The sequence below is a fragment of the Stegostoma tigrinum genome, chromosome 21 (genome assembly GCF_030684315.1).
Source record: "Stegostoma tigrinum isolate sSteTig4 chromosome 21, sSteTig4.hap1, whole genome shotgun sequence".
Lineage (NCBI taxonomy): Eukaryota > Metazoa > Chordata > Chondrichthyes > Orectolobiformes > Stegostomatidae > Stegostoma > Stegostoma tigrinum.
In genome coordinates, this window is record NC_081374.1 from 32,547,781 (window position 1) to 32,561,823 (window position 14,043).

The window sequence follows — 14,043 nt, forward strand, 5'->3', positions numbered from 1 at the left end:
CAATTTGTCAGAAAAGGACATAGGGATATTTTAGCTGAAGGTTTCCATTGATAAGTTAAATTATGATACTCCATATTGCCAAAAATGTACAATTTTAAGTAAGCAACCATTAAACTTAAACGTCATTCCATTCATATGCTTCCCAATGAATCATCAGTGCTCAATCAGTTTGAATAATGTTACATGTATCAATTGCCATTGCTTTCTACTGCTGAGGGCCAAAGGTTGTTCCTGAAAGGAAATTGATCCTTCTAGATCTCTGCCTCTTTTCATTGTGTTTGAGTTTATCAAAATACACAGAAGTCACATTACAGTCCTTGATGAGACATGAACTTCGGGGCTACAAAAGCTATATAGTCTAGTTTAAAGTTATCAAATTGAAAGGTTTCCTGGTCTGCAATGGGTCTGTGCCTCTCGGATCCCTGAATATCTCCTAGCAACAGATAACAGCTCATTTTTGACTGATGACGAGACTTCGGACTATTTTAACCTGATTGGAGAAACTCAAACAAGTTGTTGAAAAAGTGAAATTAGGTATGTGGAAACATTTGAATGCATGAAACAATAATAGGATTGGTGGTATTCAGGTGGTAAAATTGCAGAACCTTTTAAGAAACTCTGGATATGGCAACACATGCTAAGCCTTTGCAACGATTGAAGATATTGGGCATTCAGTGAAAACAACAGGAAAGTGAAACTGGGGTTCAAAGTGAGTTTGGAGGCAACCAGCAAAACAATACAGCACTGAATCTAGTGGCTAATGGGTTCTCAGCCAGATTTGATATTGTGTAAAATGATTGTAAGGATGGTTGACCTCTGTCACTCCACAGTACCATCTCCATCAATTAACATTGCAGTATGCCAGAATGAGGTCAGAATGCCACAGCTGACCATGCGTTCCCTCATGTCTCATGTCCTGATCTTATCCTGCGTGGGAATTGCAAGTGCTATTTGAGAGATGAAATTGCACTATATCGGACTCTCTGTTCAACTAAACTGTGCAGAGATGTTCCCAGGTGGTTGATAAACAGGCTTGCATAAATAGGCAGTGACATCTTTAGCAGATGTAAAACCTACGGTGGGTGTTATTTCCCTCCTTTTGTACAATTTTACTGAAAATGTTATCACCCCTGAGTGGGGAATTCTTCTAAAGCATCCGACGTAATAGTTTTCAGTTAGTGACATATCTTATTACAATTTGATATCTCCCCTTTTAGGAGGATCGGTTGAGCTCAGCAAAAATCTGCTAAAGCTAATGATATTCACTATAATGTGCAGTCTGACTTGCCTGGGATTCTTATGTAGATCCTCTTCTCTATTCAGATGTATTGGGATAATCCCAGTTGGGAGCACATTGGCTGCTGTCGTCCTCCAAGGAAAGGGGAATAACTCATTTGTAGTAGTTGGCTGAATGAGGGGAAAATAACATCTGCCAATCTTTACTATAATTTACTATAGCTTTTCAACAAACGAGGATGGGGTGTGATTGCATGAAAGGAAGTTGGCAGCATACAATGGATTTTCCATGGTGAAGTCTTTCACATAGGTGTGAGCTCTAAATAATTTATTAGCCAATTAAAACAGAACAACTGTAGTGCTTTCAATTTTCTGGTACTTGTAAAATGCTGGCTCAGTTATGGCATTGATACTTGTTGACAGTTCATGTGCTGCAGTTTGGTAAAGAATTGAGTCACCAAACCTCTCAGATTGTAGATAAATTAGGTGTTGCTGTAAACAAAATAGACAGAATGCAAGCAAAATGAATGAGTAGATTCATTTAAACATTGGAAGATAAGGACCTGCAAATTTGTGTGTCAGTGTGTTTAAAGTTTTCAGGTTTTTAAATTAAAGCTGCGCTACATTAAGTTTCTAATATGCAAGTTATCACACAATTGCTACTTCTGTACATTCTCATTTCAACATGTATTAATGTATTTGGTAATCCTCTCAGGATCACGAACACATTGGTCAGTGCATTTATGGCCAAATTAATTGAGAACTATTATGAAATAAAATGGACAAATAATTGGCCTTAGTATTGAAGGGTCTTTTTGAACACTGAGTTCCTTTAGAGAAAAAAAAGTATGTACAGAAATGAGCTCACACCTGTAGTAGGGGATATTGCACCAGATGCCATACAGGTATTCTTGTGTGTATAACTAATGCCCATTGGATGTATGCAGAGCACGCACATCAGGACAACCAGCAGCATACAGTAATATGAAATAAAGCAAAGAACTAGACGTCTGAAACAGAAATTACTGGAGGAACGCCACAGACCAGGTAGCATCTGTAGAGAGAAAACTGTATTAATGTTTTGAGTCCAGTGACACTTCTTAGAAACATTGGAATTCGGAACTTCAGCTGACTTCAGACTCTCACAGCTGAACAAATGTATGTATTTAAAAGGAGCACTATCTGCAGCTTAGTTGCTGATTAATTTATTTTTATATTACTATCATTCTAGTTGTATAGCTAATAATGTTTCTCTTACATTGGCACCCCAGTCTACTAATGTCACATACAGTCTGTGGGTGGAGACCAGGGTTCTACTCTTTCCTTTGGAGGTGTCTACAGTTTGTATCAGCTCCCAAGGGTCCAAGTAACTATGACCGACAAGTAAAAACTGCTCAGTGTCCAGTTTTTACTTGTCTGTCTCCTCTCCACCTATCTTCTCCTCTATCCATCTTCTTTCTGCCTCCCCCTCTGTCCCTATTTATTTCAGAACCCACTCCCCCTCCCCCATTTCTGATGAAGGGTCTAGGCCCGAAATGTCAGCTTTTCTGCTCCTAAGATGCTGCTTGGCCTGGATGTTAGAGGATAGTGTTTGTTTTCCATTGGCAGGATGCAGAGCTAATTCATGTAAGCAGGCAGCAAGAACTTGGTGTACACCTTGCATTGTAATCAATGGCTGGGGATTGATTTAAACATTACAATCTTCTTGTCTGCTTTTGAGCTCTATTTAAATTAGCCCCCACCAATTTTTGTAGTACATAGCAAATATTGTGTTTGTAATCTTGCTAATCAGCTAATTATTTGTTTTTATGCTAATTTCATGGCTATAAAAATCTAAGATATATTCTCCTAGATTTTGATTTGTACTACCTGACTATGAGGTATTGCCTTGGGGCATGCAGAGAGGAAATTCACATGGGGTTTGGACACCTATCTGATTTACTTCCAATAATTTAAATGCATGAAGAGTCAGGCTGACTTCATTTTATCGTTGTGTGTTCTATCTGTCTGATTTTTTTTTTCCCCGTTGTGTTGAGCTCAGGTCCAGAAGTTACAGAATAAAATCTATCGAGCTGTGCAAAAATTAGTTATCGCATAATTTGTTTTCAGTGAATGGGTCCTGTTTAATGAGATAACAAGGTGTCGGGCTGGATGAACACAGCAGGCCAAGCAGCATCAGAGGAGCAGGAAGGCTGACGCTTCAGGCCGAGACCCTTCTTCAGAAATTGGGGAGGGGAAGGGGGTTCTGAAATAAATAGGGATAGAGGGGATGATGGATAGAAGATGGATAGAGGAGAAGATAGGTGGAGAGGAGACAGACAGCTCAAAGAGGCAGGGATGGAGCCAGGAATGGTGAGTGTAGGTGGGGAGTTCCGGAGGAGATAGGTCAGTCCAGGACGGACGGACAGGTCTGGGGGTGGGATGAGGTAAGTGGGTAGGAGATGGGGGTGGGACTTGAGGTGGGAGGAGGGTATAGGTGGGAGGAAGGACAGGTTATGGAGGCGGGGACAAGCTGGGCTCGTTTTGGGATGCGGTAGGGGGAGGGGAGAGTTTGAAGCTTGTGAAGTCCACATTGATACCATTTGGCTGCAGGGCTCCCAAGCGGAATATGAGTTGCTGTTCCTGCAACCTTCGGGTGGCATCGCTGTGGCACTGCAGGAGGCCCAGGATGGACATGTCATCTGAGGAATGGCGGGGGGGAGTTGGCATGGTTTATGACTGGGAGGTGTAGTTGTTTCGTGCGAACCGAGCATAGGTGTTCTGCAAAGCAGACCCCAGCCTCTGCTTGGTTTCCCCGATGTAGAGTAGGCCACAATGGGAACAGCAGATGCAGTATGCCACATTGGCAGATGTGCAGGTGAACATCTGCTTGATGTGGAAAGTCTTATTGGGGCCTGGGAGGGGAGTGAGGGGGGAGGTGTAGGTGCAGGTGTAGCACTTCCTGTGGTTGCATGGAAAAGAGTGGTCCCTCCAGAAGCAGATAAGGGTGGGGATGGAAAAATGTCTTTAGTAGTGGGGTCAGATTGCAGATGGCAAAAGTGTCGGAGGATGAAGTGTTGGATCCGGAGTTTGGTGGGGTGGTACATGAGGAGGAGGAGGGGGATGCTGTTTTGGTTGTTATTGCCGGGAGCGGGTGTGATGGATGAGTTGCAGGAAATGCGGGAGACACAGTTGAGGGCATTCTCGACCACTGAAGGGGGGAAGTTGCGGTCCTTGACAAATGAGGACATCTGAGATGCACGGGTGTGCAATGCCTCATCCTGGGAGCAGATGTGGCAGAGGCGAAGGAATTGGGAATAGGGGGATGGCATTTTTGCAGGAAGATGGGTGGGAGGAGGTGTATTTTAGGTAGCTGTTGGAGTCGCTCGGCTTGAAATGGATATCGGTTTCTGGGTAGTTGCCAGAGATGGAAACAAAGGTGTCTAGGAAGGAGAGAGAGGCATTAGAGATTGCCCGGGTGAACTTAAGGTTGGGGTGGGAGGTGTTGGTGAAGTGGCTGAACTGTTCGAGCTCCTCATGGGAGCTTGAGGCGGTGTCAGTACAGTCATCAATGTAACGGAGGAAGAGGTGGGGTTTAGGGCCAGTGTAGCTCCGGAAGAGGGATTGTTCCACGTAACCTACAAAGAGGCAGGCATAGCTTGTGCCCGTGCGGGTGCCCATGGCCACCCCCTTTGTCTGTAGGAAGTGGGAGGACGAGTTCGGCTAAGTGGATGAGGGTTTCGGTGGAACGGGACTGGTTGAGCCTGCAGGACAGGAAGAAGCAGAGGGCCTTTAGGCCATCTGCATGGGGAATGCAGGCGTATAGGGAGTGGAAGTCTAAGGTAAAGATCAAGTGTTGGGGACTGGGGAATTGGAAGTTCTGGAGGAGGTGGAGGACGTGGGTGGCATCACAGACGTATGTAGGGAGTTCCTGGACCAAGGGGTAGGTAATGGGGTCGAGACAGGTGGAGATAAGTTCGGTGGGGCAGAAGCAGGTGGAGACAATGGGTCGATCAGGGTAGTCAGGTTTGTGGATTTTGGGAAGGGGATTGAAGTGGGCAGTGCAGGGTTGGGGAACAATGAGGTTGGAGGCTGTGGGTGGGAGGTCACCTGTGGTGATGAATTTGTGGATGGTTTGGGAGATGATGGTTTGGTGGTCGGGGTTAGGGTCATGATCAAGGGGGTGGTAGAAGGAGGTGTCGGAGAGTTGGCTCCTGGCCTCAGCGATGTAGAGGTCAGTGCACCAGACTACAACTGTGCTTCCCTTGTCTGCGGGTTTTATGGTGAGGGTGGGATATGTCCATCCTGGGCCTACTGCATTGCCACAACGATGCCACCCGAAGGTTTCGGGAACAGCAACTCATATTCCGCTTGGGTACCCCGCAGCCCAATGGCATCAATGTGGACTTCACAAGCTTCAAAATCTCCTATCCCCCCTACTGCATCCCAAAACCAGCCCAGCTTGTTCCCGCCTCTCTAATTTGTCGTTCCTCCCACGTCAAACCCCACCCCCATCTCCTACCTACTAACCTCATCCTGTCCCCTTGACCTGACCGTCCTCCCTGGACTGACCTATTTCCTCCCTACCTCCCCAACTACACTCACCTTTACTGGGTCCATCCCCGCCTCTTTGACCTGACTCTCCCCTCTCCACCTATCTTCTCTTCTATCCATCTTCTATCCCCCTCCCTCTCTCTCCCAATTTATTTCAGAACCCCCTTCCCCTCCCCTTTTTCTGAAGATGGGTTTAGGCCTGAAACGTCAGCCTTCCTGCTCCTGTGATGCTGGTTGGCTGCTTTGTTCATCCAGCTCTACACCTTGTTATCTCAGATTCTCCAGCATCTGCAGTTCCCACTATCTTGGGTCCTGTTTAATAATCGACTGAAGTAAGATTTATTAGAAATGGTAAGAATTTATAGATATGGATGTCTTTTCATTTCTGAAGTCATTAAGTTTACTATTCATTTCATTGTAGACTTTATCCTGTCAACTACTTAGTGTTGATTAAGCAGTTCGAAGTCTTGTCATCTTGTAACTTTGAAGATTAACTTCAATAAATAAGAGTAGTGCATACAGTTCATTTTTGGTTGTAAATATTAATATGGGAAAACTTCGCAAATTTTATCCCAATCTGGAGTTGTCAATTGAACACCATTGTGTTAAAAGTTAATTTGCATTGTAACTAGCATGCCTTGGTTTGCTGACTATATCAATTATTACACAAATTCTTCCTCCTCCACCTTCAAAAAATTAAGACCAGTAGCCTTGGCTTATAAATGGAACATAATTGGGCACCTGACATCAAATCAATGCCTCGGTCCTTACTGGGGCTTTATAATTAACTTTTGGTTTTGTTTGGATGTCTTTTCTGTCTGTGCGATGCTGCTATTGTCATTAGGACCCTGCTGATATATTATAACTAAGCCCATTTTGCTGTCTTCCCTGCAGGCTCATTGTGCCCACACTTACAGCTGCATGTGCAGTCAAATAAGTTGTGATGAACTGGTTTAGAGTAAAATTGATAACCGTAATTGGCAATTGTTCCCGATGCAATGCTAGAATATAGTAAAATTTAAGTGTGCATGAAAGCTTACCTTAACGTATGACTTTTCTTGTTATGAACTCGTCCTAGAATGATTGCTGTTAAATGTATTTGATATTGGAGCGATTTTGTATTTTGTAGCTTAATGTTTTGTTACAATGATGCATAAGTTTGTCCTTGTTTATAGTACTTAATAATTCTGTTAACTTTTGTAGAGTGAGTGGGAAATTGAGCATTCTAAAATAGTAAGCATTCAAAAAACAAAAATATGCTTTGAATGCAGACTTAATGACGATAAAATTGTTTCCTCAATTAGGTTATCAATTGTGAATCCAGATATTGATAGAGAAACTCTGTTTTTGCTTTATTTTGGCAGACTTCTGATGCCCAGTCTGCATCTAACTTCTGTGGTTCCTGACAATTTGTGAAAGGAGCTTTGTTGTATAATGCTGTGAGGGTGTTTCCTTTTCATCTGCTGCAGTAATTAATGAGGGCTTCCTAAATGCACACAACTGATGTGCAATGGGACACGGTCACGATAGAGATTAGTATTCTTGAAATGCCACAAGACATCTATTGTGAATTGCAGCTGCAAGGCAGCTTTTGTACTGTAAATGAAGAAGCCGACTTACAGTCAAAGTGCAGTAGGAAGGGTGTTAAATATTGTGTTCAGATTGGTAGGGATTGAAAACCTGACACTGACCATCCATGAACTTGACTTTTTCAGTATTGTGAGAAATTCTACATGAAGCATTGTGCTGAATTCTTCTATGGATGCAGTTGGCGTTTGAATTGAAATTGATTATTAGTTATCAGCTTTCCCCTAACAGTAAGTAAGTTTTGATAAATCGCTCATCTATGATTTTCAGAGCAAGTACATTCTTGTATTGTTTGTGAATGATTTGGGAGTAACAATATATAAACTTTATATGAACAAACTTTTTTTTAGCTCTTCTTCACATTTCCTTTAACTTTATTTTTAACCATATTTTCCTATTTTTCTTGGCTATGTATATAGTAAATAAACTTGTTCCCTTTTCAAACCACAAACTAGACTGCATAATCATCTTTACAAATGATTGAAAACTCTTAAAAAGCAAATGTTATGCTCCAAACTATTTGTCGTCTTCCATCTGACAAATTATCAGTCTGTATTAATGAGTGGGTCTTTTAAGAATGTAGTAATACTGTTGTTTCGTTTGAGCAACAACTTGTATGTCAGATAGCATCTTTAGCTGAGAAAAAAATGTCTCGTGTTACTTCAAAACAAAGAAAATGCAGTGGTTAATACAAAGATTTATAGAAGGGATGGTCCATCAAATATTAAGAAGCACTATTGCAAAGTAACTTTCTGAATAAATCACTAAAATAGTAACACTGGAGAGAGTTTTGATCTAAGACAACAAAGTGTGAAGCTGGGTGAACACAGCAGGCCAAGCAGCATCTCAGGAGCACAAAAGCTGACGTTTTGGGCCTAGACCCTTCATCAGAGACCCTTCAGGCCCGAAACGTCAGCTTTTGTGCTCCTAAGATGCTGCTTGGCCTGCTGTGTTCGTTCAGCTCCACAGTTTGTTATCTTGGATTCTCCAGCATCTGCAGTTCCCATTATCTCTGTTTTAATCTCTTTATTTTAAATAGTTTAGCATCCTCCTGATGAAGTATTTCTCACTAATTGGTTGATGTTCTATGGTGAAAGATTTCGTTGTGTTGAACCATGGATTTTTAGAACTGTTGATGAGCATCTGATTATGTCCTTAAAGAGTTTTAACTCTTTGAGAAGGCACATCGTCTCATTTGAAAAATCTTGGGATTAGAGATCTTTGTATGTTTACAAACACCCATGCTTTGAGTATACATATGGTCTCAGAATTGTGAATTACAGCAGGTGATTTTTTAAAAGGCCTTTGTTTAAACATATAGGTGCTTCATTTAAGGAAAAGGTGCATTTGAAAGCAACAGAAGATATGTTTAGTTTTAGTTTGCTGGCAAATTGTGTTTGAAGATTTGAATAACTGTCTGGAATCATTGTTATGAATCAAACATCAATGTACAAGTTAATTTTATTGGTTCTGCAGTAGCTGCAAAATTGCAGAACAAATGCTATCAAACATAAAGTTAACATCAGTATTATCTAGAATTCAAAGCTAGACACATGCAATTGAAAAATAATACTTCTCATGAAATGATTTGGAATAATACAATCATTTACGGTCTCTTTTATAATCTGAACATTTTTCCCTTCCCTTTCCTATTAGCCAAGATCATGAAGAATGGCACTGAATCATAGAATCACAGATCATAGAATCCTGACAGTTTGGAAATAGCCCCTTCAACCCAACAAGTTCACACTGCCCCTCAGAGCATTCGACCCAGACCCATCCCTCATAACCCACCTAATCTACGCATCCCTGAACACTGGGCAATCCACCTAACCTGTACATCTTTGGACTGTGGGAAGAAACCACAGCACCCAGAGGAAACCCACGCATACTCGGGGAAAGTGTGCAAACTCCTTACAGTCTCCCAAGGGCGGAATTGAACCCAGGTCCCTGGCGTGGTGAGGCAGCAGTGCTAACCACTGAACCACCGTACCCCCTACTAGCCTCCCCTTTCACCTGTCTTCTATGTTTCTCCTTTGTCCTCTGTGCCTCAATTCACCTACCCCCAACACGATATGTACTTGCATTATTGGTATACTGCATGCACGTTTTGTAGCATAAAATACAGCACAAGGCTACTATAAATTACGTTTTAAATGTGTTTCCAATATTATAGCATTGTACAGTGCTTTTCAGTTGCCCTGTTTTTTTAATTTGAGATGCCCCAGAGTTAAAGCATACTGATAAGCAGTAACACTGGTCATAGAGTCAGTGAGTCATAAAGACATACAGCATGGAAACAAGCCTTTCAATCCAATTAATCCGTGCTGACCATGTTCCCAGACTAGTCCTACCTGCTTGCGTTTGCCCATATCCTTCGAAATCTTTCCTATTCGTGTACTTATTTAAATGTCTTTTAAAAGTTGTAACTGTACCTGCATGCACCACTTCTTCTGGCCATTCATTCCACACACTACCTACTTCCTTTGTGAGAAAACAGAAGTTGCCCCTCGTGTCCTTTTATAAATCTTTCTCCTCTCACCCTAAAAAAAAACCCTCGTTTTGACCTCCCACCCTTCCAAGGGAAAAGATCTTTTCTTTTCCTATTCAGCTTATCTATTTAATGTTTTAACTAAGATCTGTACCTGGAGTTGCGGTTGAAGTTGTTGGTTGGTTTGGCCATAACCTGTTGTAGGTTATTTATCAGTTGCTACTGTGAAATGTTTGCATGAAAGCCACTCAGCTTGGTGAAGCAACTAACAACATCAACCTTTTGTGTACTCCTTATGATTTTATAAACCTCTATAAGATCACCCCTCAACCTCCCACACTTCAGTGAAAAAAATCCCAGCCTATTTTTATAGCTCAAACCCTCCAATCCTGGCAAGATCCTGGTAAATCTAGTGAACCCTCTCCAGTTTAATATTAGCTTTCCTATAGCAGGGCGACCAGAACTGCAAACAGTACTCCAAAGTGGTCTTACCAACATCCTGTACAATCTCAACATGACATCCCAACTCCTAAACTCAATGGTCTGAGCAATGAAGGCAAGCATGGCAAACATCTTCTTAACCACCCTGTATACCTATGCTGCAAATTTCAAAGAATTAGGTACCTGAACTTCGAGGTCTTTCTGTTCTACAATACTACCGAGGGCCCTACCATTAATTGCATGAGCCTTGCCCTTGTATATCACATATTATCTAAATTAAACTCCATCTGCTACTCCTCAGCCCATTGATCCAAATGATCAAGATCTCTTTATAATCTGAGATAACCTTCTTCTCTGTCCCCTGTACCACCAATTTTGGTGTCAACTGCAAACTTACTAACCATGCCTCCTGTATTCTCATCCAAATCCTTTAAATAAATGACAAACAAAAGTGGACCCAGTACTGATCCCTGAGGAACACCATTGGACACAGTGTCCAGTCCAAAACTCAACTCTCCTCCACCACTCTGTCTCCTACTGTCAAGACAATTTTGTATCCAATTAGGAAGCCCACCAACATACTAGTGATACTAACTTGTTCTCTCCATCTTCAGTCCACCTCCCCCTCTCTCTCTATTTATTCCAGAACCCTCTCCCCATCCCCCTATCTGATGAAGGGTCTAGGCCCGAAACGTCTGCTTTTGTGCTCCTGAGATGCTGCTTGGCCTGCTGTGTTCATTCAGCTTCACACTTTGTTAACTTGTTTGCAGTTGCCCAAGCAAAAACCCCCAAACAGATATTCTGCTCATTATTTACATTGGTATTTGTGAGACCTTGCTGAAGGTTAATTAGTGGCTTGGTAGCAATATTTAGTCCAGTTGCAATGTACAAATATGTCCAATATGTGCAACCAAACAGCTGATAGGAGAACATGTTGTGTCCAAATTTATGTGGATCATCCCAAATTCTCTTTTGATTTTTAGGTCCACACGGGCAACATCCATTTCACCTGGTGAACCTCTGAGTGTATAGCCTTCACCTTCTTTCTCAACTTAAATTTCATTTAATTATGATGTCTTTTGCCTAAGTGCTCCAGCAATGTGTCCCCTCAGCAGAATATCATCAACCTTTTTGATCATGTTGGCTGCTTTTGACATTAGTCCTCATTACAGCATTCTTCCTTTTGAATTGAAGGCAACTTCCTGTTTAGAACAATGAGTAATCCTTTATAGATAACATACTTTCTCACTCAAAACTATGCAGACTCCAGTCTCTTTCAAAGATGCTTCGTATTCTGTGGATCATTTTCACTTAAAACATGCTTGAAGTAAAATCTGTACCACTCCTTTTTCCAGTTGTACAAAAATCAGTATTAAAGTTTTTTTTTCAACAACTACGACATTATCTTGAAGGCTAGCAGTAATACATATCACATTGGTTTAAGTGTGTTGGTCATCTGTTGTAGGTTATTTATCAGTTGCTACTGTGAATGTCACATTTTCAGTTTGGTTTTGATTACTCGGCAAATAATCAGAAGATGGACTTGATAAAATGGTGTTCTGGATACTGGTCTGTTGTCACCTGAGACCTGGATTCAAATCCGATCATAATTATTGGGATGAACGCTTCACTCTGTTTTGGTTAACAACATCCATCATTGGAGGAGTGTTAAACATTGCTTTTGTGCTGCTCTACAGCATGAAACTGCCTCTAGTTTATCGCTGAGACAGACTGCTAATTTGTTGGGAAGAGAAACCACAATAAGTCTGGTTCTGATGTTGGAGCTCGGCTGAAGAGGATCTTTGCCTCTGGCTTTGCAGAATCTGGGCTAGGTTTGGTGATGCTGGAAAAGCACTGAAATTTATAATTCTTTGCACATTATACATCAACTTTCCACATTGAGCCAAGGGTGCAAAAATAATGTGTGCTGAAAATTCCTTGGATAAACAGGAAATTGAGATGTAAATCTCAAATAGCCAGTTATTAAATGTTATGGTTTTCACATTGCAGAGGAACAGCCATTCATTTTCAAGATCTACATACTCACTAAAATTTGAACTAAAACACTGCCCTGATTTGATTGCTGAAACAACAATTTTACTTTTTATCTTGGCTTTAAATGCTTACATGAGATTGTATAAAACAGGTACTGACAATGTTGAATCAGTTAAAACATGGTACCAAACTGTAATTACCTATGATTATCATTTCAGTGAGAAAGAACAGCCATTTACAGTCTCATTTAAATAGGGGAAAAAGTAGAAAATGCTAATTTCAGGAAAAAAGAATGAAGAACTGGAATAATTCTCTTTCTTCCTTTCACTCTCTTTCTCTCTCACTAAAGAATTGGATTTCTTGTTTTCCTCTCCCACGTTCTTCTTTATTTCAATGACTTTTGCATGATTTTTTAATGAAAATATTTTGTGATAAGGAGGAGTAAGGATTTAAGTAAATTGATCAAACTGACGTCATTAGTCATGGAATGAAACTTCAAGTTTTGTGGGTATCATTGACATCCAAACTTAAATCTGGTAACTTATATTTGGCTTCAATATAGTGCATATTTATACCACTGCAGTTAGATTTTTTATTGCAGTAATCAGTGTGTTTTTATAAGACCATAAGACCTTGGAGCAGAAATTAGGCTATTCGGCCCATTGAGTCTGCTCTGCCATTCAATCATGTCTGATAAGTTCCTCAACCTCCTTCCCTGGCTTTCTCCTGGTAACCCTCAATCCCCTTGATAATCAGGAACCTATCTATCTCAGCCTTCAATGTACTCAGTGACCTGGCCTCCGCAGCCTTCTGTGGCAGTGAATTCCATAGATTCACCACTATCTGTCTGAAAAAGTTTCTCTTTATCTCTGTTCTAAAAGGTCTTCCCTTTACTTTAAGGCTGTCCCCTCAGGTCTTAGTTTCTCCTGCCAAAGAAAGTATTCTGTAAGTTTCAATTAGATCCCTCCTCATCCTTCTAAACTCCAATGAGTATGGTCCCAGAATCCTCAAACATTCCTCATATATTAAGCTTTTCCCTCCTGGGACCATTGAACCCACTTTCGGACCAGTACACCCTTTCTGAGATATGGAGCCCAAAACTGCACACCATACTCCAAATGTGGCCTGACCAGAGCCTTATAAAGCCTCAGTAGTACATCCCCGCTTTTATATTTAAGTCCTCTCAAAATAAATGCCAACTTTATATTTGGCTTCCTGACTAGTGACTCAACCTGCAAGTTTACCTTGAGAGAATCCTGGACTAAAACAGTCAAGTCTCTTTGCTCTTCAGACTTCTGAATTTTCTCCCCATTTGAAAAATAGTCCATGCTTTTATTTTTCTTACCCAAGGGCATGACCTCACACTTTCCCATGTTGTACTCCATCTGCCACTTCTTTGCCCACTCTCCCAACCTGTCCAAATCCTTTTGCAGCTTCCCCACTGCCTCAATACTACCTGTACCTCCACCTATCTTTGTATCATCAGCAAACTTAGCCAGAATGCCCCCAGTTCCTTCATCTAGATCATTAATGTATAAAGTGAAAAGTTGTGGTCCCAATACTGACCCTTGTAGAACATCACTTGTCACTGGCTGCCATGCTGAGAAAGACCCTTTTATCTCCACTCTGCTTTCTTCCAGAAGCCAATCCTCTATCCATGCTAGCACCTTGCCTGTAACACCATGGCCGCTTATCTCACCCAGCAGTCCCCTGTGCAGTATCTTGTCAAAGGCCTTCTTGAAGCCCAGGTAGATAGCATC

General features: G+C 41.4%; 1 protein-coding gene across 1 annotated transcript in view; it reads left to right on the top strand.

The window, feature by feature from the left end:
* Positions 1 to 14,043, top strand: part of LOC125463028 (neuron navigator 1-like) — a 618,648-nt gene that overhangs the window by 10,328 nt on the left and 594,277 nt on the right. The window contains exon 2 of the mRNA XM_059653430.1: positions 7,485 to 7,586. The gene's annotated coding sequence lies outside the window, so the exon portion shown is untranslated. The remainder of the gene's footprint in view (positions 1 to 7,484; positions 7,587 to 14,043) is intronic.